Source organism: Lissotriton helveticus (assembly GCF_964261635.1).
Source record: "Lissotriton helveticus chromosome 1_1 unlocalized genomic scaffold, aLisHel1.1 SUPER_1_unloc_28, whole genome shotgun sequence".
In the NCBI taxonomy this organism is placed as follows: Eukaryota; Metazoa; Chordata; class Amphibia; order Caudata; family Salamandridae; genus Lissotriton; species Lissotriton helveticus.
In genome coordinates, this window is record NW_027611668.1 from 1,298,297 (window position 1) to 1,318,643 (window position 20,347).

The 20,347-nt window shown below is 46.3% G+C and overlaps 2 protein-coding genes across 5 annotated transcripts in view; one reads left to right on the top strand and one right to left on the bottom strand.

Moving 5' to 3' along the window:
* LOC144805819 (uncharacterized) overlaps positions 1-8,475 on the bottom strand; it is a 76,432-nt gene extending 67,957 nt beyond the window's left edge. For 2 of the 4 annotated variants that reach the window (XM_078672300.1, XM_078672297.1), the window contains exons 1-2: positions 7,976-8,073; positions 7,121-7,190 (exon numbers count right to left, since the gene is read on the bottom strand). The gene's annotated coding sequence lies outside the window, so the exon portion shown is untranslated. Of the gene's footprint in view, positions 1-7,120; positions 7,191-7,794; positions 7,829-7,975; positions 8,074-8,267 lie in introns of those variants that run through there. The other 2 variants (XM_078672299.1, XM_078672298.1) reach the window with 2 other exon arrangements.
* The window catches only part of LOC144805825 (uncharacterized), a 280,069-nt gene that overhangs the window by 218,723 nt on the left and 40,999 nt on the right, over positions 1-20,347 (top strand). The window lies entirely within an intron of this gene.

Below are 20,347 nucleotides of genomic sequence, written 5' to 3' on the forward strand. Positions count from 1 at the left end.
CGCAGAGTTGAAAGGGTCTTATCTAATGTATGGTTCATATGAGGGCAGATGGAGTCACATCAGGGCACATAAATGTAAACAGCGTAGTGCACCCAACTCTCAGGGCACCGAAGGCTAGGGGTCAAAGTTCAAAATGCTCCTAGGACAGAGAACATAGGCACATCTATTGTTAGTGCAGCAGGCACAGTGGCACTAGGGCTGAAGAAGAGGTAAGAGGCGTGGCCAAGGCAGAGACCAAGATGGCCGCTCGGCTTTGAAGCTCTGCCAGCAGTCGTTGCAACAACGTGATGTCCCGCTATCCAGCGAGGCTACCAGGCAGGGAAAAGACGCCTAAATGCAGCGGAAGGGATCCTGATTAAAAGTCTCACTGCGGTGCTGCGAGAAAACCACCGGAACAGCAGAAATCGGCGACTCCAGGCAGACGGACGACTTTCAAGATGGCGGAATCGACGATATGAGGAGACTCCGGGTACGGCGAAGGAGGGACTGAGCCAGCAGCTGGGGTGCTGTGAGTCACCGGGCCACGGGCCGGAGCGTTGAGTGGCCACATTGTGGGCAAAGCGGTGCTCGGTACTGGCGGGAGGTCCGTTTGACCTCCGACGGTCCAAGCGCGGCACTCTTATGTCTGCGCTGATCGCGGGGGCACACAGGGACGGTGCATGTGATCGCTCCCCCGTCGACACCTGGTACAGCATTTCCAAAGGGCCCTTGGGGATCTCCTCCCCGCATATGCACTCACTCGGCCGCGGCCTGCGCTGTTCTCCCTCTCTTCCCCCGCAGGGCTCCATTGTTGTAACACTTCCTGGCGTGGCTGCGCTGCTCCCGGAGCGAAAAACGGAATCCAAATCTCAGCAGTGTCTCCGCCCCAGCCACCAATTTATGCTGCAGCAAACTTGAAACATAAACTGCCCACTGCACATTGCCTTGTCTTCAAACAACCTGCTCCGTGGAAGTACTGTGCCTCGACCACTGCTGCGCCAGAAGCTCCATTGTGGGAGACAATAGTGAAATAGCCAAAACCTCCCCTGTTGCCAGGAAAATACAAACACGGGTTGGATCCCCATTCCTTGCTGATCAGTTCTGCTTGCCTAATCTCTCTTCGCCAGCTACTTGCACCTGCTCTGCGGCCATAACCAGAAGACTCTGGCATTGGGCCTAATTAATACTTGGCGGGTGGAACTGCGGTATGGGCCGCAAAGACCCCAAACAGCATCTTCTCCCTTTCGAAAAGGTCACCGAAGTAGCCCAAGAAGACCCTGACAACATGGCGGAAGGTGGCCAGAAAGACACAACACTAGAGGGTGATACCAACCAATTAGGTTCCCTGCTACAAGAGATGAGAGCGGGGTTCAGAGCCCTAGATGTGCAATTTGATGCACTAGATAAGCACATGGCGGATCTGGGATCGAAGATCCAAGTTCACGACAGAAAACTCGATGTGTTGGAATCGCATACATCAGATCTAGGAGATGGAACGGCGCAATCCTTGAAAAGGCTTAGCCGAATGGAACGTTACCTCAAAGACGTCGCGATCAAGAAAGAGGACTTAGAGGTGCACAGTCGCCAAAATAGCGTGCACATTTTGGGTGTTCCGGAATCGACAGCCACTGGTCGCATGGACACCTTGGTAGAAACAATCCTGATAGACTTGTTTTGTAGAGAAGTCTTCACTATGGGCTTTGTGATAGGACGCGCTAATAGATCACTCGGTCCAAGGCCCAATCCTGGATGCCCGCCCAGACCCATCACTGCCCGTGTCATGAACTTTAGGGATCGAGACACGGCCCTGCACCTGGCAGGAGAACCGGGCGAAAGGGTATGGCAGGGCTCCAAGCTGTCCCTATACCCAGACTTTACAATCATGGTACAGGAGGCCAGGCGGAAATACACTGGAGTTAAGGCAACACTCAGAAATCTAGGACTGCTCTATCCATCTCGGTTACGTGTTGAGATCAATGGGAGAGCCTGTGTCTTTGACAATCCTACGGAGGTGCAGGAGTTCTGTCACACTTACAAACTTACAAAAAACAATAGAGGAGTAACCCCTCGTGGACAGAGAGTTATCTCTCTGATTATGAGCTTACGTGCTCTAATTAGCACAATATGACCCAACCTGTTGCTGGATAATGCATATCCTTATAGAAGACCCCTCACTCACCAACCTAGTTGGTGACATGCTTCATCATTGGGGTCCCACCCCATAGGCCGAGTGCCTATAGGGTGTGCTGCGACACCTGACTACAGTGGAGCTGGTTAATTTTCTTTTATGTGTTCAAATCTATCAAAAAATGTATTTTTATAAAAAGGGCCAACACTACTCACTGCAAGTATTTTATTCTTGAGTGCTTGAACCCTTGTTAAAATTAAGTGTGGCACCTGTGCCTTATTAGGTAGGCTTTGGTGTCAAAAGTAGTGTTAAAAAATATATATAAAAATAGCAAAAGTGTGCTATGTGAATGTGAATCTTACAAAACTATTAGTTAAAAAGGTCTACATGTTTCAACCCATATATTTACTCAAGGGTTTTCGTCAGGACAGTGGTGTTTTGAACTGGGTGGTCCGCTCTCGCTAAGGAATCATTCCACGGGGCACGTCAAGCAGGAACCAAGTAGGTTTTCGGTCTGACGATCAGAAGTTGCAAGAGACGGACTTTTGTCGTCTTGGTAACGCTGGTGCCCATGAAGCGGTAGTTCCGCATCTAAGCGTTTTTCCCAAAAAAGGAAAACACACTTTTTTCACGAAACCGCAATTTGCGGTCTCCTATTTGAACTAGGGCAGGACGCTCCTTAGCGAGAGCGGAACACCCAGTTCAAAACACCACGGTCCTGACGAAAACCCTTGAGTAAATATATGGGTTGAAACATGTAGACCTTTTTAACCAATAGTTTTGTAAGATTCACATTCACATAGCACACTTTTGCTATTTTTATATATATTTTTTAACACTACTTTTGACACCAAAGCCTACCTAATTAGGCACAGGTGCCACACTTAATTTTAACAAGGGTTCAAGCACTCAAGAATAAAATACTTGCAGTGAGTAGTGTTGGCCCTTTTTATAAAAATACATTTTTTGATAGATTTGAACACATAAAAGAAAATTAACCAGCTCCACTGTAGTCAGGTGTCGCAGCACACCCTATAGGCACTCGGCCTATGGGGTGGGACCCCAATGATGAAGCATGTCACCAACTAGGTTGGTGAGTGAGGGGTCTTCTATAAGGATATGCATTATCCAGCAACAGGTTGGGTCATATTGTGCTGATTAGAGCACGTAAGCTCATAATCAGAGAGATAACTCTCTGTCCACGAGGGGTTACTCCTCTATTGTTTTTTGTAAATTGCTTGGGGGACCAGGAGTTCCCACCTCACATAGTGCCTGTATATATTTTTTCCCTCACTCTCTCTTTTGTTACTAACACTTACAAACTTAACAACAAACGCCCAGCTGAGGACAAAAGACTTCCCCCTCCGCAGAGTGGTTCAGACGTCAGTATGGAACTATTCTCGGGATCTGGGCATGGCTAAACTGTTAATATGGTCTTTCTTTACATGGAGACTTTAATAAGTTGGGATTTCATTCAATCACTTTATAGTATCATTTTTTATTGCCACGTAGCTGTAGGGCCGCTGCCACCACCCCTAATGGTGTTCACCTTATAATTGTTGTGTGAATTTAGTAAGTACTATTTATGGTTGTTTTTCAGCGATGCAGAGAAACTATTGGTACTGCACTGTTTCTGGATAGTAATGGTTTTGCCTCTCTGGTAGGGTGGGGAGGCTGGGACATTGTTTAGCTACACTGAGACGTTCTTAGGTACACACTTGGATGTAACTGGCAAGTACGCACGGTCACTTAATTAATAATTAAAAGCTCGGGTCCACCGGCTGCTGAATTCCAAAGACGGCGAGGCACAAACACCGTGTGGGAAAGCTGCACGGATAAGTGAAAATAAATATTTGAAGGGAACAGAAAGGTGTGGGTCACTCAAGGTGTGCCCAGCCTGCGGCCAGTTGTGACCCTGCCATGTGGTTAAACACACAGCACTACCCGCCGCTGCAGGTGTAAAGGCTGGGGAGAGGCCTAGAACTGAAGGGGAGCTTTGATTTGTTAACAAAAGAAAGAGGGCGGTGCCCGTGGGCCTGCTATTTACCTAACTATGTCTTATGTCTGCCACGGCCTTAGAGTTCATGGTGGCCCACCACGAGGACTAGTTCTTTTAAAGTACTAGTCCCCGGTGCGGGTGTACAACCATCCCTTCGAGCTCATCATGGCAGTGAGTGAACTCAACTTTTGGTTACATTCAGAATGCCCGGAGCAGAAAGAGCTGTGAGTGTGTGTGATAGAGGTGAAGGCCACGTGGACTCTGAGCTGAACGACGAGCACGCAGGGGAATGAGCAGCCCGGAAGGGCATTGTTCACCATGCCGGTGTCCAGCTAGATTCCTACTACTGACCGGTTTACCCAGAGCAACATAATATGCAATGGAGCCGTGTCCCATTAAAAGCAATCCTTCCTCGTTTAATGTTTTTTGGCAACTTAACTTTCCTTATGACGAGAGTATCAAGTCTGCTTTGACAATTTAACTTGCGTTTTTTTTAGACCGCGTACATTGTCAGGGCACTCTTAATTTCCATGCATGTTGGACAGTCCTGGCATGGATTCGTCGTTTTAATAGTTGGTGGGTGTAATCAATGGATGGTGCACGGGTATGATAAAATAGTATTCACCCTAATGTTCGGACTCGCTTGTACACCCAGTGCTTTACTTATAAGAGGATAAGTATGGATTTAGTGGGTCCTCTCCCAAAATCAAAAAGATGATATATCTATATACTGGTTATTGTCGATTACGCAACTCGACACCCAGAAGCATTTCCCCTACAAACACCAAGCACGAAAAAAACATCAGTGAAAAGTTACTAAAATTGTTTTCGAGGGTAGGATTTCCAAGAGAGATTTTGACAGACCAGGGTACCCCCTTTGTTTCTCGTTTAATGAAACAAGTCTGTAAAACCTTGAAAATTACCCAAATAAAAACATCGGCTTATTACCCTCAGACAGAGGGTCTGTGCAAGCGATATAACGCCACCTTCAATCTAACCATGAAGAAAATGCTAACCACCGAAGGGAAAGAATGGGACATGTTGTTGCCACTCGCCCTCTTTGTTATTTGGAGCCAGGTTTAGAAAAGCTTGGGTTGTTCTCCCTTTGAACTTCTTTACGGGAGACAGCCACAAACCTTGCTAGAAATGACAAGAGAAGCGTGGGAACAAGAGAAACAAGAAGAGACACAACACCATCTAGAATACACCCAAAGTCTAAGAAACCGCATACAGAAATTGCGAGATTTTGCTCACAAAAACCTAGAAAAAGCTCAAAGAAGCCAGCAGATGTCTTACAATAAAGGAAAGAGGTGACAACAGTTACAGGTCCATGACTGGGTGCTCCTATTCCTACCTTCCTCTATACGCCAAAAACTGGCAGAATGGAAGGGACCATATGACGGTGCTGAAAGGGTAGGCCTCACTACTTACCGGTTACGCCTTTCCTCAAACAAAACCCAGATATACCACATAAATCTACTAAAGAAATGGTTGGGACCCCTCCCCAAAGACACCCATTACGTGTTGTCTGACTCAAAACCCATTCCTTCAACATTGAATAACTTGCCCATAAAGGAACATCTTACAGAGGAACAAAAAGTGTCTCTTCAGACCCTCTTAGAGTCCTTCTCCTCCATCTTTTCCGACCTCCTGGGAAAATCAACAATACTCCAGCATGCCATTGTTACCCCACCAAATAAAGTAATAAAACAAAACCCCTACAGAATACCAGGCGTTAGGCGGGACGCAGTTCCTGACGAAATAGAGAGCATGTTACAACTAGGAGTCATAAAACCTTCCAGCAGTAACTGGTCTCCCCCATTGTCATAGTTCTGAAACCTGATGGTTCCATCCGTTTTTGTATAAACGTCCGAGCAGTCAATGCCATCTCGAAATTTCACTCATACCCATTACCAAGAGTCGATGAATCGAGAAATTAGGCTTAGCCCAATATATAACCACATTCTATCTTACAAAAGACTATTAGCACTTAAACAGGAAGACCAAGAAAAAAACGGCTTTAGCACCTCTAATAGGCTATACGAGTTTACTGCACTGCCTTTTGGGTTACACAGAGCACCAGCGACGTTCCAAAGACTTATGAACAAAGTTTGCTCCCAACATCAAGAGTACTCCTTAGCCTTCATAGACGATATCATAATATTTAGCCTTAACTGGGAACTACATCTCGTCCATTGTGGGAAGATATTCCAAGCACTTAGGACTGCAGGGCTCCACGTGAACTCCAAAAAGACCAGGATAACCTTCACCAAAGTCAAATATTTGGGCTATTTATTGGGAGATGGGGCTATCGCTCTGCAACAAGAGAAATTGGGAACAGTCTTAGACACCCTCTTCCTTACCACCAAAAAAGGCATTAGATCCTTTTTGTGCTTACAAGGCTACTACCGCCGGTTTAAACCCAATTATTCTGAAATAGCAGCACCACTAACCGACCTACTGAAGAAAGAGAAAAGGAACTAAGACTTGGTAAATCCTCCCCAAGCTGTCAGAAAGGCATTCCACGAGATCAAGTGAGCCATAACCTAAGGCGGAGAAACCAGCAGGGAAGCCCGGAAAAACGGAGAACACCGAACAGCCTTCTGAGAGAGAGAACTGGAGCCTTGGGGAGGTAACAGCTTGTTGGCGAGCGGAACACCCGAACCTGGCGGAGGAGGGAAAGTCGAAACAGAAGGAGATCAGACCTCACTGAAGGACATGGAGTCACCACGCCATGGCCCCGGAGTGACGTGGCTCTTACAGGCGCGTGGGCGTCTACGGGACTCTTGGAAAGGGGCTGCGTCAGAGAGGGACAGGAGGGGAGGCTGAGGGGTAAAAGGGACCCAGGGAAAAGGAAATAAGTGAGACGGAAAAGAAAGACAAGAGCAGAAATCATCGGCTACTCTTTTTCTTTTGGTTGCTCCAACCTCTACCCCCTTCCTTCACATTTATGCATGGCTATAATTTATCCCTCACATCCTCCCTTGGCTAAACCATAAAGCAAAAACACTTACCTGAGTCTTTTCCTTCTGTCCGAGGGACGACGGCGGCCGAGGCTCAACTAAGGGACTGAAGTGGAAGACCCTGTGGGAAAGAAGAATACAAAAGAGACAATCAATCATTGTGATTTCCTGTAATACTAATAAAAAGTGTATACCAAGAAATTATTCAATGCAGTGTGCTCCCTCTTGACTGACTCTTCTAGAACGGGGAGCTGCATACTTTACCTACAGGGAATGGGAGACAGACACACAGAGACCAACAGACACACAGACAGACACACACACAGACACACAGACAGACACACACAGACAGACACACAGACACACACACACACACACCACACAGACACACACAGACACACAGACACACAGACACACACACACACACACCACACAGACACACACAGACAGACACACAGACACACACACTGACACACACAGACACACACACAGACACACACAATGACACACACAGACAGAGACACACAGACAGACACACACAGACACACACACAGACACACACAATGACACACACAGACAGAGACACACAGACACACACACACAGACACACAGACACAGACACACACACACAGACACAGACAGACACACACACAGACACAGACAGACACACAGGAAAGCAGAGTAGGAAAACGCTCTATACAGTTGTTCTATGCTGGCATATGTACATTGTTTTATAAAGATGGTGGAACTGTTGATTTGAATGTACTTTCTTTTCTTAAGTCACACATGTATGACGCAGTTCAGAGTCTGGACAGCACTGCAGCCCCTGCCCTGAGTGTGGACTCTCAGTGTCCTGAAGATGCCCCCGCGCTCGAGAGTCACCCCGGGGTCAGAGGCCCCCCTCACCTCTGCTTGAGCCCCGGTGAGGAGTGGGGCCCGGTGTGTTATTCCCCACCGAGTGACGCGCGAGCTCAACAAAACAAAACAATGCGTCTCACTTCTGGGCACGCGCAGAACCGCGCGTCACAGCTGCGCATGTGCGGAGCGAAGACACGACGTCCTATCGCCGAGTTAGGACCTTGCACGGGGTACGGACTGTGAACTGCCCTGCACAGAGAACACTCAGTCTCACTGCGCCTGCGCAGAGGAAAGATATTTCCCCCAGAGGAGCGGACCGAGGAGCTCTGCATTTACATACCTCTCACCCCGTGCTGTGACGCGAGGCGCCTCGTGCTCTGCGGCGGGAGGCAGTTATATCTCATTCATTGTGTCCCCGCGCGGACACTGGCATTCTTGTGCTTCTTTGAGTCCCACCTGTGCTGGCTCTGAGCTGTCGCCCTTTACTGCGCTCCTGTGCTGTGAACTAAATGAAATCTTTCTTGCATCGACTTCTGAAGTTGGATTGTAGTAACATCGGCGTCTGTCCGCCGCGCATGCGCAGTTGTTCATCCACAGGCCCTCTTTAACCCTCGCTCCGCAGCGGGAGACAACGTCTGTCCTCCGAGCATGCGCACCTAATCCAAAGCCTCTTTAGCCCGCACTGTGGGAAGAAATGTCTGTCCTTGGCGCATGCGCAGTTGTTCACACAAGGCCCTATTTAACCCTCGTTCCGCAGCGGGAAGCAGTGTCTGTCCTCCGAGCATGCGCAGCTAATCCAATGCCGCTTAAACCCGCGCTGTGGGAAGCAGTGTCTGTCCTTGACGCATGCGCAGTTGTTCATCCACGGGTCCGCTTGTAACCCGACCCACAACAGAGAGCACAGCACACACATGAAACCCCAGGTGAGGTCATTTATTTAATGCATTCTTATAAAGCGGGGACCTTACCCGAAGGTGTCAGAGCACCGTACAATAGAACCAATAGAACCAGTGAGGTTACATGAGAGAACTGTTACAGGATGGAACAAATAAAAACAGCAGGCCATAGAATCAAAACAACGCAGACAAAAGGCACACAATCTCAAGCACAGCAAGCACAGGCTGTACAAGAACGTAGACATTGGGAGGACTCTGGTTGGGAAGACTTGCTAGCCGCAGCAAGGGCAGGAGATCAATCACTTTTTTTGCGGATTGTTGCAAACGGCAATAAGTCGATCAAACCAGCCCAGGACTACCATCTAAATCCTAAAACATGGTTCAGACACTTTGCACATTTATATGCATGTTCGGGTTCCCCTTCAAGCGAGAATATGCATAATTAAAGAGCTGACAATGTCCAAGGAGTTTGAACCACTGTATTTTAGTATCTTAGATACTAAGTAGGCTGTAGCCGCCATTAAGCCGTCCAAAGAGCCAGCCCAGATAACATCCCGGGAGACCTCTTTAGACATGACCCAGAGGTATGGGCACCGTATATCAACTTACTGTGCAATGCAATTAGCAGAGGGCAGCCTATCCCTATATCATGGAAGGGCGCGGAGATTGTCCCTATATACAAAAGGGCAGTAGGGACGATCCCGCTAATTATAGACCTATCAGCTTGATAGACATTACCCAAAAGGTCTATTCAAAGCAGATACTGGACAGGCTAAACAACTGGCTAGTTGACAACAACATATTATCCCCATGACAGGCAGGGTTCAGAAAAAGAATCAGCACCATAGATCAGGTGTTTAGGCTGCTAACCATTTCCTGGAAGTATAATAAACTAAGATCCAGCAATTTGTATATGGCCTTTATTGACCTAAAGGCCGCTTTCGATTCAATTCCAAGAGATCTGCTGTGGATAAATCTGCTAAATCAAGGGGTCCCAAAAAACGTACTGGTGCAACTCATAAAATTACATGAAGATAATTTTGCAAAAGTGCGCTGGGGTATGGGCGGGGAGTTGACAGAGGAGATACCGGTGAGGAGAGGGTCCGCCAGGGCTGTGTCCTGGCGCCTACCCTGTTTCTCCTCTATGTTAATGATATGGTGGATTTCCTATTGGACACAAACCACGATTCCCCAAAGTTAGGTGGCTCTCATGTATGTGCTCTGACATTTGCGGATGATAACATCCTCCTCTCACAAACCCCAATGGGACTGCAAAATCTTCTGAATAAGTTGGTGGTGTACTGTAAACAAAAAGGATTGGAAATAAACCCATCAAAAACAAAATACATGTCCATCAGGCCACACAAAAGTTTTAAGAAAAAGATGTTGCTGAATGGCGTAGTGATAGAATGGGTTCACACTTTTGTTTACTTAGGGGTGACCCTAGATTCTAAGCTCTCATGGTGCCCGCATGTCAGAAAATCTGGGACCATTTTAATGCAAAATTCAGTGCCCATCTTGAAAAAGCTCCATGCAACTGGTACCAAGTCCATCACCCCAGCATTGGAGGTATATGAATCCAGGGCCTAAACCGCTTCTCTCTATGGCTCGGAGCTGTGGAGCGGAGAGCAAATCTCCACCATAACCGTGGGAGAAAACAGGGTTCTAAGAGCGATGGTCCCCCTCCCCCAAAATACACCGGTGATCCCCTACATGTACGATCTGGGGTTAAAACGCATCAAGCATAGTGTGGATGCCTATGTCATATTGGTTTAGGTTATGGGCCACTGATGAACTCCATATCTACAGGCAGGCACTAAGTGAACTTATCGCACTAGAAACCCATGTTACTTTCCCATGGCTGGCTAATATACGTAGATGGCTTTTGACCTTGGGGCTTTGTGAGTTCTGGCACCACCCAGAAAGGTTGACCGCAGAATCAAAAAGGGAACTCAGAAGGGTCTATTGGAACTTCACTGTGCACAAAGTTTTACAAAATTGTGGAGTTGGCTTACTCACAAACAATATTCTGATGGTTAAACCAACACCCCGCTTTGAGGCATTTTTAGACCAAATCGAACCCCAATTGGCGAAAATATTGTACTTGAAATTCAGGTATGGGACCCTCCGTGTTAAGTCCTTTACAACCAAATGGGAAAATTGCCGAAATGGGGGGAAAGATAGTGAGTGTAAAATGTGCCAGCTGGGAATGCAGGAAAATATAGCACATGTTTTGTTCTTCTGCCCCACTTACCTGAGAGCTAGACAAAAATGGATTGTACCGTTGGGCAGGAATATGGGTGTCAGGAGATTTAATGATATGTTACGCATTTTAAAAACAGATAACACCCAGCTTACTGTATTTGGAGTTTCTAGATTTTTATTGGCTATCAACTATATAAGAATGAAGAAGGGTTTGACATTTTATCTAGGATTCTGCAATAGAGGATAAAAGAACATTAATTGAGTATTGCAGGATTGAATCGCCGCAACGTTTTATTGTATATAGTATTTCATATTTTATAATGTATTTTGTTTGTATTAGTTCTTATTATTTCTTTTTTTAATTGTTACTGTGATAAACATATAAGGGGCACAAGTACCTTTGGGAATACAACTATGATACATATGCACTGTACTTTACTATTTTATTTGTCTATTGCACCGAGAACCTAATGGCCATGTTATTTGCACTGATTCTACTAACTGCACCTTATCATGGAAATGCGTATTTGCACAAATGTAATGATACCCAAAAATCTGCAATTTACTTTCTCTAAGATTATGGCATTGGACGGAAATGATGTATCTATAAATATTGCATTGTTTTTTCTTTTATGATTCCACGAATCGAATAAAGATGTTTTGAATGAAATAGATAGCAATATCCAATCCATAATGTAGCAAAATACAGTAAACCTAGGTAAAGTGCATATTGTGAATAGTACAATACAAATGACTTCATAGATTGCACATAGATTTCCGTGCACCCGTAGCTACTCTCAAAAAGGTGCCAATGCTCAAGATCAATTCAACATTGTCCAATTTAAATTTGCAGTCAAGAGCGTCTGTTAAATTAATAGGTGACAATTTTTTAAAATACGGAATTAGAAACCTTAGTGCATATTTCATATTTTATTTTATTTTATTTAAGGTTTTTGTAGAGCGCGTAGTAACCCGTAAGCATCCCAGCGCTGGAACCTAGAAAGTCAAGAGGAAGCGGAAGCAAGGAATGCTAACGGATCAGGGAAAAAGAAGAGTTTTGAAAGATTATCTGAAGTGTAGGAGGTTTGGTTCTGTTCTCAATTTCCGGGGGAGAGAATTCCAGTGATTCGCCGTGTTCACAGAAAAGCGACGTCCACCAGAACGGGCTTTTTTCACTCTGTGTACTACGATGAAGTTCTCGTGGTCTGACTGGAGTGATCTGGTAGCTTTGTAGGGAGTGATACAGTTTTTGAGGATGGGGGGGCCTTTATTATGAAGGAGTTTATGTGCCAGGCAGAGAGCCTTAAACACCACTCTTTCTCTGACTGGCAGCCAGTGAAGATGCTTCATGGGCGGCTTTGCTGATGTTCTGGCAGGGGTGTCAGTGAGAAGTCGGGCAGCGGCATTCTGGATTCTCTGTAGGGTGTTAAAAGTGGCTTCGGGGCTCCCAGGTAGATGGCATTGCTGTAGTCCAGCCTGGATAGAATAAGGCCTTGGATCAGCAGCTTCCGGGAGTTGGGAGGGAGCAAGGGGAGCACTTTCCTACATGACCTAAGAAGTCCAAAGCAGATACTCGCCGTTTTTTTGCCTGGGTTCTGAAGGTCAAATCTTTCTCAAGCCATATTCCCAGGCTCTTGACCTCAGTTTTGGGGACCAGGGGTTCACCTAGACAGGCGGGCCAGATGTTAGGAGGCAGGGAGGGCCCTTTTTGTCCAAGAAGCAGAATTTCGGTCTTGGACCCGTTAAGTTTTAGTGCTGAGTTGTTCATCCATCCATGTATTTTAGTAAGGCAGCTGTGGAGGTTGGACGGTTCTTGATTGGGGTGGGAGAGGGTTACCACTAGCTGGGTGTCATCAGCGTAACTGATGATCGTCACTCCAAACGGGGTGACCACCTCCTCCAGCGGGGACATGTAAACGTTGAATAACGTAGGGCTTAATGACGAGCCCTGCGGCACTCCACACCAGAGGGGGATTGCAGAGGAGCGGCTGTCATTCTCCCAGACTTGAAAGGAACGGTGATTGAGAAATGACGCGAGCCATTTCAGGGCCATGCCCTTCACTCCGATATCTCCCAGGCGCTGAATTAAAACCTGGTGGTTGACAGTGTCGAAGGCCGCACTGAGGTCCAGGAGGATCACTGCCACTGATCCTCCTGTGTCTAAGATGTATCTGGCCTTCTCCACTGCCGCCAGGAGGGCGGTGTCCGTGCCCTGACCTGGGCGGAAACCCATCTGAGAGCTCCTGAGCAAGTTGTTGGATTCTAAAAATAGCGACAGCTTTTTATTCACTAATTTCTCCGTGATTTTACTATTCCCTGGGAGGAGGGAAATTGGCCTGTAGTTGGCTAGGTCCTCAGGGTCCAGAGAGGATTTCTTGAGGAGCCCTTTGACAACAGCCGCTTTCCTGCTGGAAGGGACTTCTCCTTGGAGTAGAGAGGCATTAATAAGGGCAGTAAGCGGAGGGACAATGGTATGGGCAACTTTCTTGAGGAAACGCATGGGAACCGGGTCACTGGGGGAGCCACTCTTAATTGTGGCAAACACCGCAGCTACCTCTTCTGTGGTTACCGGCCCGAAGGAGTCAAGATGAGGAGCAGGGGAGTCCGGGGACGGACTAATGAAGGGGGGGGGGATTGCCCCTGTCACCATCCGTGAAATCAGCTTCGGTAGGGGGTAGAGAGGCGAGGATTTTTCGAATTTTCTCATCAAAAATTTTTGCCAATTTGTTGCATTTATCTTCCGCAGTGTTAAAGTCAAGGGATTTCACTGGGGGGTCAGGGACATGAAGAAGTTCTTTCAGAACAGTGAAGGTTTCCCTAGCGGAGCAGGAGGAGTTTTTTATTCTTTCCTCATAGAATGAGCTTTTGGTGTTGCGGAGCGCGAGTTTATATATTCTTATGGATGTCCGGAACACGTCTTTTTTGTCTGCAGACTTGTCCTTCCTCCATGCGCGTTCCGTCTTCTTACATTCCTTCCGTAGAACATTCAGTTCAGGGGTGTACCATGGGGAGGGATTAACTCTCTTAGCTTGTTTAAGGGTGCTAGATCGAGGTAAGAGGCTGTCCAATGACTGGGTGAGCCAGTCATTAAATTCAATATCCGTGGTTTTGGGGTCCAAAGAGGGGAGAGGGGTAGATTCCCTGAGTTTAGATGCCCATTCTTCCGGTACAAGTTTGTGCCAGCGTCTGATGAGGGCTCGGGCTTTAGGCGGTTGGAGTGGTATAGTCTCGAGATGCCAGTCGATGGGGATCAAAAAGTGGTCTGTCCATGGGAGAGGAAGAGGCATACGGGTTTTGAAATCTTGGATATTAGTGAAGATACGGTCCAGAAGCTGGCCTTTATCATGGGTGGCTTGTGGGTACATTAGGCACAGACCAACCGAAGAGAGGTCCGTCAGCAATTCGGCTGCGGTGCTGTCGGTGGGGTCCAGAAAATGGAGATTGAGATCCCCTAGGAGAAGGAAATTAGAAGCTGTGGTTGCTCTAAGGGTAACGTAGTCGATGAGCTTGCTAGGGAACTCGACAAGTGGGCCTGGGGGCCGATATACTAGCAACCCAGAGAGAGAGGTTGCAGGCGAGATCTGCAGAGTGAAATGGCAGCTTTCGCAATCTTTGATGTTGCCATTATCGATTCTGCAAGTAAGGTGATCCTTGTATAGTATGGCCAGTCCACCTCCTCTGCCAAGAGGTCTGTTCAGGGAGCAGATTTGGTAACCAGGAGGTACGGCATTAACGATATCAGAATCGTTATTGGGCGTGAGCCACGTTTCTGTAAGGAACAGAATGTCCATGGCAAAGTTTCGAATAAGGAGGTTTAGCTCGTGAGCGTGTTTAACGAGGGACCCACAGTTGAGAAGACCAAGTTGAAGGTGATGGAGTTTTGCCTCAGCGCGGGGCGGGTTGCAGCCAGTAAAGAGGTTATCTCCTGTGAAGATGTATTTACAATTGGAGTATTTGCTCGAGTTCAGTGCCAGGAGCCTGTCTTGGGTATAAGATAGACGGCGCTTTGGAAAATCGGGCATAGTAACTGGGCCTAGGGCCGTCTGGGCCCGGACGGGCCCAGACGGGCTTGCCTTAGGCGCGCCTTCGGCGCGCAGAGGGCGCGCCCGCTGCGCCCGTCCGCTGCGCGTCCGGTGCAAACACATTATTTTATAGGGGAAATAAGGGGAGTGCCTCTGGTGCAAGGGCGTGTCCTGCATCGATTTTTCCTCTCCCGCGTCAGCGCTGACCTCGGCTGCACGGGGGGGCCAAGGCAAAGTGAGTGCCCAAGCGAGCGGTGCTCCAGGTGACAACAGGTTTAAAAACACGATATTACACATTTTATTTTAAAATCGGTGCCCAAACAGCTAAGATCTCCCGGCTGTGCCTCAGGAGTTTACTAGGTTCATATAGTATCTACTAAAGAATAGAAAGTGTAAAAGTGTTTGACCGCTGTGACCATCACATGGACATGGCAGGGAGTCACGTTTTGCTTTATAGCTATAGGGAAAACAAAGCAAATATCTTACTGTCCCAGCTCTTAGACGGAATAGGAGGCCTCTCTCCCATTGGGACATGGGTAGTACAATATAACTTGGAAGGCAATGCTCGGGGTACGCAATGGATCTACATTTTGCGACAGTTTGTTTATTCTATTCCCTTTCTAGTCTTTCCGCGCTATGAAGTGCGTACAATGCTGTCTTTAAAACTTTTTTGTCCATTGTTACAGCTGTGTTCGAATTGGCAAACAGTCTACCAAGGTTAACGCTTTCCAGACTCTTGACTACCCCAGGAAGCCATGGAATATCCATCCCTTCCTCACACTGAAGACTATCCTCTATTATGTCCCTTGTGAGAGAAGCCTCGAGATTCCTTATTATGGATAGCCAAAATAATGTGGGGCGGGCCTTTATGATGTCTTCAATGTATCCTAATTTCAGTTCGCCTTGACATATGACATATGTACAGAGGGGTGGAGATTGGAGCGCCAAGAGTTTTCTACAAAATCTATTTTCCTCTGATGGACGCAAGAGCATTTGGCAACACTTCATACCTCTGCCCCACAGGTAGCTATTGGTACACTCTGGATCTTAAAAATCTTTAAAAAGGCTGGAATTGTTCTCGATCTTTTAGTGCGGAGGAGACTGAGGATTGAGTTAAAATCCCTCGAGAACTTACTTTTACAATATGCCAAGTGTTCACACCAGGTGCCGTTCGCAGCGAAGACCATTCCCAGATAAGGTAAAGTAGCAGTGCAAGTTAATTTTTGGTCACCCACAGAGATAAAAAATAAAGGACATTTCCTTGACCCACAAGGCATTATAAAATATTTCTTAAAATGTGTGCATAAATCTAAGCCGGACATAAAATATGTGAAACCTCGAACTAAAGTGCGCAGTGCATTTGGTGTGCGACCAATTAAAACCGCATCATCTGTGTATAAAAGCAATGGGAGAGGTTTGCCTTGAATTCTGGGAATATCATTAGTTAGTGTGATCAGTGATTTATGTAAATTGTTTATATATATGATAAATAGAAAAGGGGCCAGAACACACCCCTGTGTGACCACTCTGTCTACAATGATGTAATTGGAAACTTCTCCCCCACCAACAATCCTGACCCACGCTTTCAGGTTCGTATGGAGATAGGCCAAAAAATGAACAAGGGCCTCATCCAGTCCATATTCTAAAAGGATGGACCATAGACGGGACCTATTGACAAAATCGAAAGTGGCGAGTGCTGTGCAATAGTGTACTTCCCTATGATCAAATTATGATTAGGACTTTGCTCGTTTGTGCCAACTTTACCCCTGAAACCTAGTTGGCATTGTTCTAAAATCTGATTGTCCTCTGTCCAGGTTCAAATGTTTGTGTATAAAACTCTGCCTAAAATTTTAAGGGTGTTATCAATGAGGGAGATCGGTCTACAGCAACAAGGTTGTGTGCAATCGCCCTTTTTAAAAATGGGAACGATCATGCTAGTAGACCATGTCTTAGGCAGTGGGGCATTGGTTAGAATATTAAAAATATTTAACAACAGTGGGGCCCAAAAATCTGGTTTATATTTAATAAGATCGATGGGCAACCCATCAAGGCCTGGAGTTTTATTGCCCGCACTCTGACGTATAGCCTCCTCGAACCTCGTTTATTGATAATGAGACTCAAGGTGGCACCCTGTTAATAAAAGGGTCGGGTTAAAAAGCAGGCACTTGGTAAATAGTGGAAAAGTGACTTTCCCAGGTAGCGCTCATTATGTTGCAGCTGATGGCAGTTAACGGTTGTCCCATTGATCTTAACGCTTTAATGGTAGTCCAAAATATATTCCCATTATTTAAGCTGGCAGAATTAATGAGCGCGTACCAGTGCTCACCTAATAACTGTTCCTTCCTATTAGCAATAGCCTGCTTATATGTCAACCTTAAGGACTTGACCAAATCATTACACCTAGGGCTTTGAGATGCGGAGCTTCCTGTTGACAATTGAGCACTCCTGATTGAACCATCTAGGTTCGCGCAGTACTGTACAAATGGGTTTAGACAGCAAGGTTTTAATGGCTCCACTGAGTTCGTTAAAGGCGCTGATAGCCACTGGGTGTGGAACAGGGCCTCTAAACAGATGTTAATAAGATTCATGTTTCCCCTAACCATAGAACTGAATCGGTCTGCGTTATTAATGCCTCGCCATATCAGTCTGCGGTTATCTATGGACGGTGATAGATCTCCAGCACCACATTCTGTCTGAGGCGTTGGAACTGAAGACATCTGTAACGTTACTTGTATTGGGTTTTGGTCCCCAAAGATTGTGGCCATAATTTCGGCTTTAAGCAAGCTTGCTTCTAAAGCGGGGGGGATAAAAAACATTATTAATTTCAGCTGAACAGACTCTCCCTCTGAATGTCGGTTCAGGGGGGCCATTATCTTTTGTAGTTGCATCAATTTCCATAACATTAATTAAGTTAAGGGTGTTCAAATGGTCCATTAGCTCTCTACCCCTAATGCATGTTTGTCTGCTGCTGTGTGAATATTCGCTTGACCATGACAAAGATAGCTTAGGATTAAAATCGCTCCCAGACAGATTCCTACTGACTTGAAAGAGTCTTTGGAGTTTCCAATAGATGCAATAAAATTAAACAAATTTATAAAATGCATATTTGGAACAGAATGAAAATCATTGTTATAAAAATTAATTATCCACAAGAAAATTCCCCTATTAAATAATATGCCTAGAAAATTAATGTTATCTGTATGTACAGCTTTTATGCATCCACCTGTCTTAATATTGACCCAGATTGATAAACCCCCAAATGGTCGACCCTGCTTAGGGGTTGTTGCTAGGATATTATGGCTTTCAAACGCCTCACTATGCAATTCTTGTGTGGCCCATGTTTCCTGAAATAAAAGGATATCTTGGTCTTTAATAAGTTGTACCCAATCTGGCTGGTGAAGTTTAGAGTACAACCTTGCAACATTCCAGCTTAAGATACGGAGGTCTGAACTTGCTGAGGCCTTCGTTTGCATAGGGGGATAAGTGGGTTGTGGGAATAGTACACTCAGTTACTGGCAGGGCATGAGGTAACCTAATAGCAGGATCAGTATTTTCCCCAAAAGTCGATAGTTAGTCTTGGGTCTCTAATCCAGACAAGGCCTGGAACCTATTAGAGGTAGTAATTCAAGAGGAATTGTTGGTGAAAGGAGCATGACTTGGTTTGTAGAAATAAACAAGGGGTAGTGCGCATGTGTTAGTGCTATTAGGTGTAATGAATTAGAAAGCCCTTAGTAGGTGTCTCACCAAAGAAGGTCTGCGAAAGTTAATTAGAATACTGTCCCCTTCGATATTTTTTGTAGATGCACTGACTCACCCAACCCAGCGTGCCATAATAATAACCTTTATTTCGGATACATGGACGCTTCTATGCCTTGATATCCAGTCCGCACATTTATTGCGTAGCTGGTCCCGTGACTCATGCTGATCACTCTTTAAAGTAGGTACTCCTGCCAGTACCAACACATAAGGGCAAGCAGCGGGCGTCATACTCAGGACATCCTGATTAGCCATTCATACTTGGGGCGGCAGGAACATTAATGCACGAGGTACTAGACAACCTGTTCTGATTCGAGCCCCTGGGCCTGTTTAACCTATTAGCACCATCCCTGATGGGGTTGGTATTTGAAATGGTTATTGGTATAGGTGGGTGGGGGTTGGGGGGAGGATCCGTTTCTATCTATAGGAAATTGAGGCAGCCCCTGAATTGATCGTATATCGGGTGATGGGTGATTGCGGGAGCAGTAACTCTGGCGGTTTGCCACACAATTTCGGCATCTAAAATACTCATACCAACACCTACGCTATCGATGGCCCTACTCCCATCAACCTCTTTGATTTTGGCCACCTTTTCCCCCACTGTCCCCTTAAAATATTTGGTTACTAAAATAGCCACCCGCCTTCTTATCCAGGGTAGATGAAAAGAACTGCTGGAGAAAGAGTTGTGACCTCATTCTATGCCAATCTATGGAGGGGAGCTGTGTCTCCTGGAGGAAGCACACATCTGCCTCCATGTTATCCCTTTAGGAAAGGATGGACCTCCTTTCATTGGGATTGTTGAGACCTCTCGCATTGAGAGTGAGAATTTTCAGCGTGGGCTGGGAAATAGCGTGTCATAGTGAGTGCACCAGCTTTGGCCTGTATTTGGGTCCCTGTGATCCCTCTTCCCCCTGAGCTCCCAATGTCTGCCCGGCCTCCATTGCCCTGTGATCCTCTCTTCAACGCCTTTAACCTGCATATCAGTTCTCCACCCCCCTCCCTAACCCCAACTAGAAACCCATTAACCACAAATTGTCCAGGGCCCGCCATTCGTACGTGCACGTCCTTGGAAGTCGAAATAGTTGGGAATGTGTGTGGACACTTGAATTGAATTGAATTGAATTAAGCACTATATAGCGCAACTGCCACCCTCCGGGTATCCTGGCGCTTGGATTGTCGGATAGACACCACAAAGCAGAATCATTTGTCAATAAGACAATCTAAAGACCACCTTTGGGAAATAGCCATGTTTTCAGGCTCTTCCTAAAAGAAGTCAGGGAGGCCCCTGTCTCCTCCTGGAATGGATTCTCGATTCCCAGCACCTGGCAAGTGTCCTGCTCGGATCTGAGCTGGAGGAGTTTGCCCTGACATATGAAAATCAGCCGGAAAGGGTGACCCAAAAAATACGGTATATTCCTTGATTTCGAAGAAGCGTGGTTGCCACTCGGAACTCCATACACTTTTGAAGGGGTATTAGAGTCAGGCACAAGTATAAAACGGATGTTAGTGCATCTATCATAGACAGTTTTAAATTTCACTCC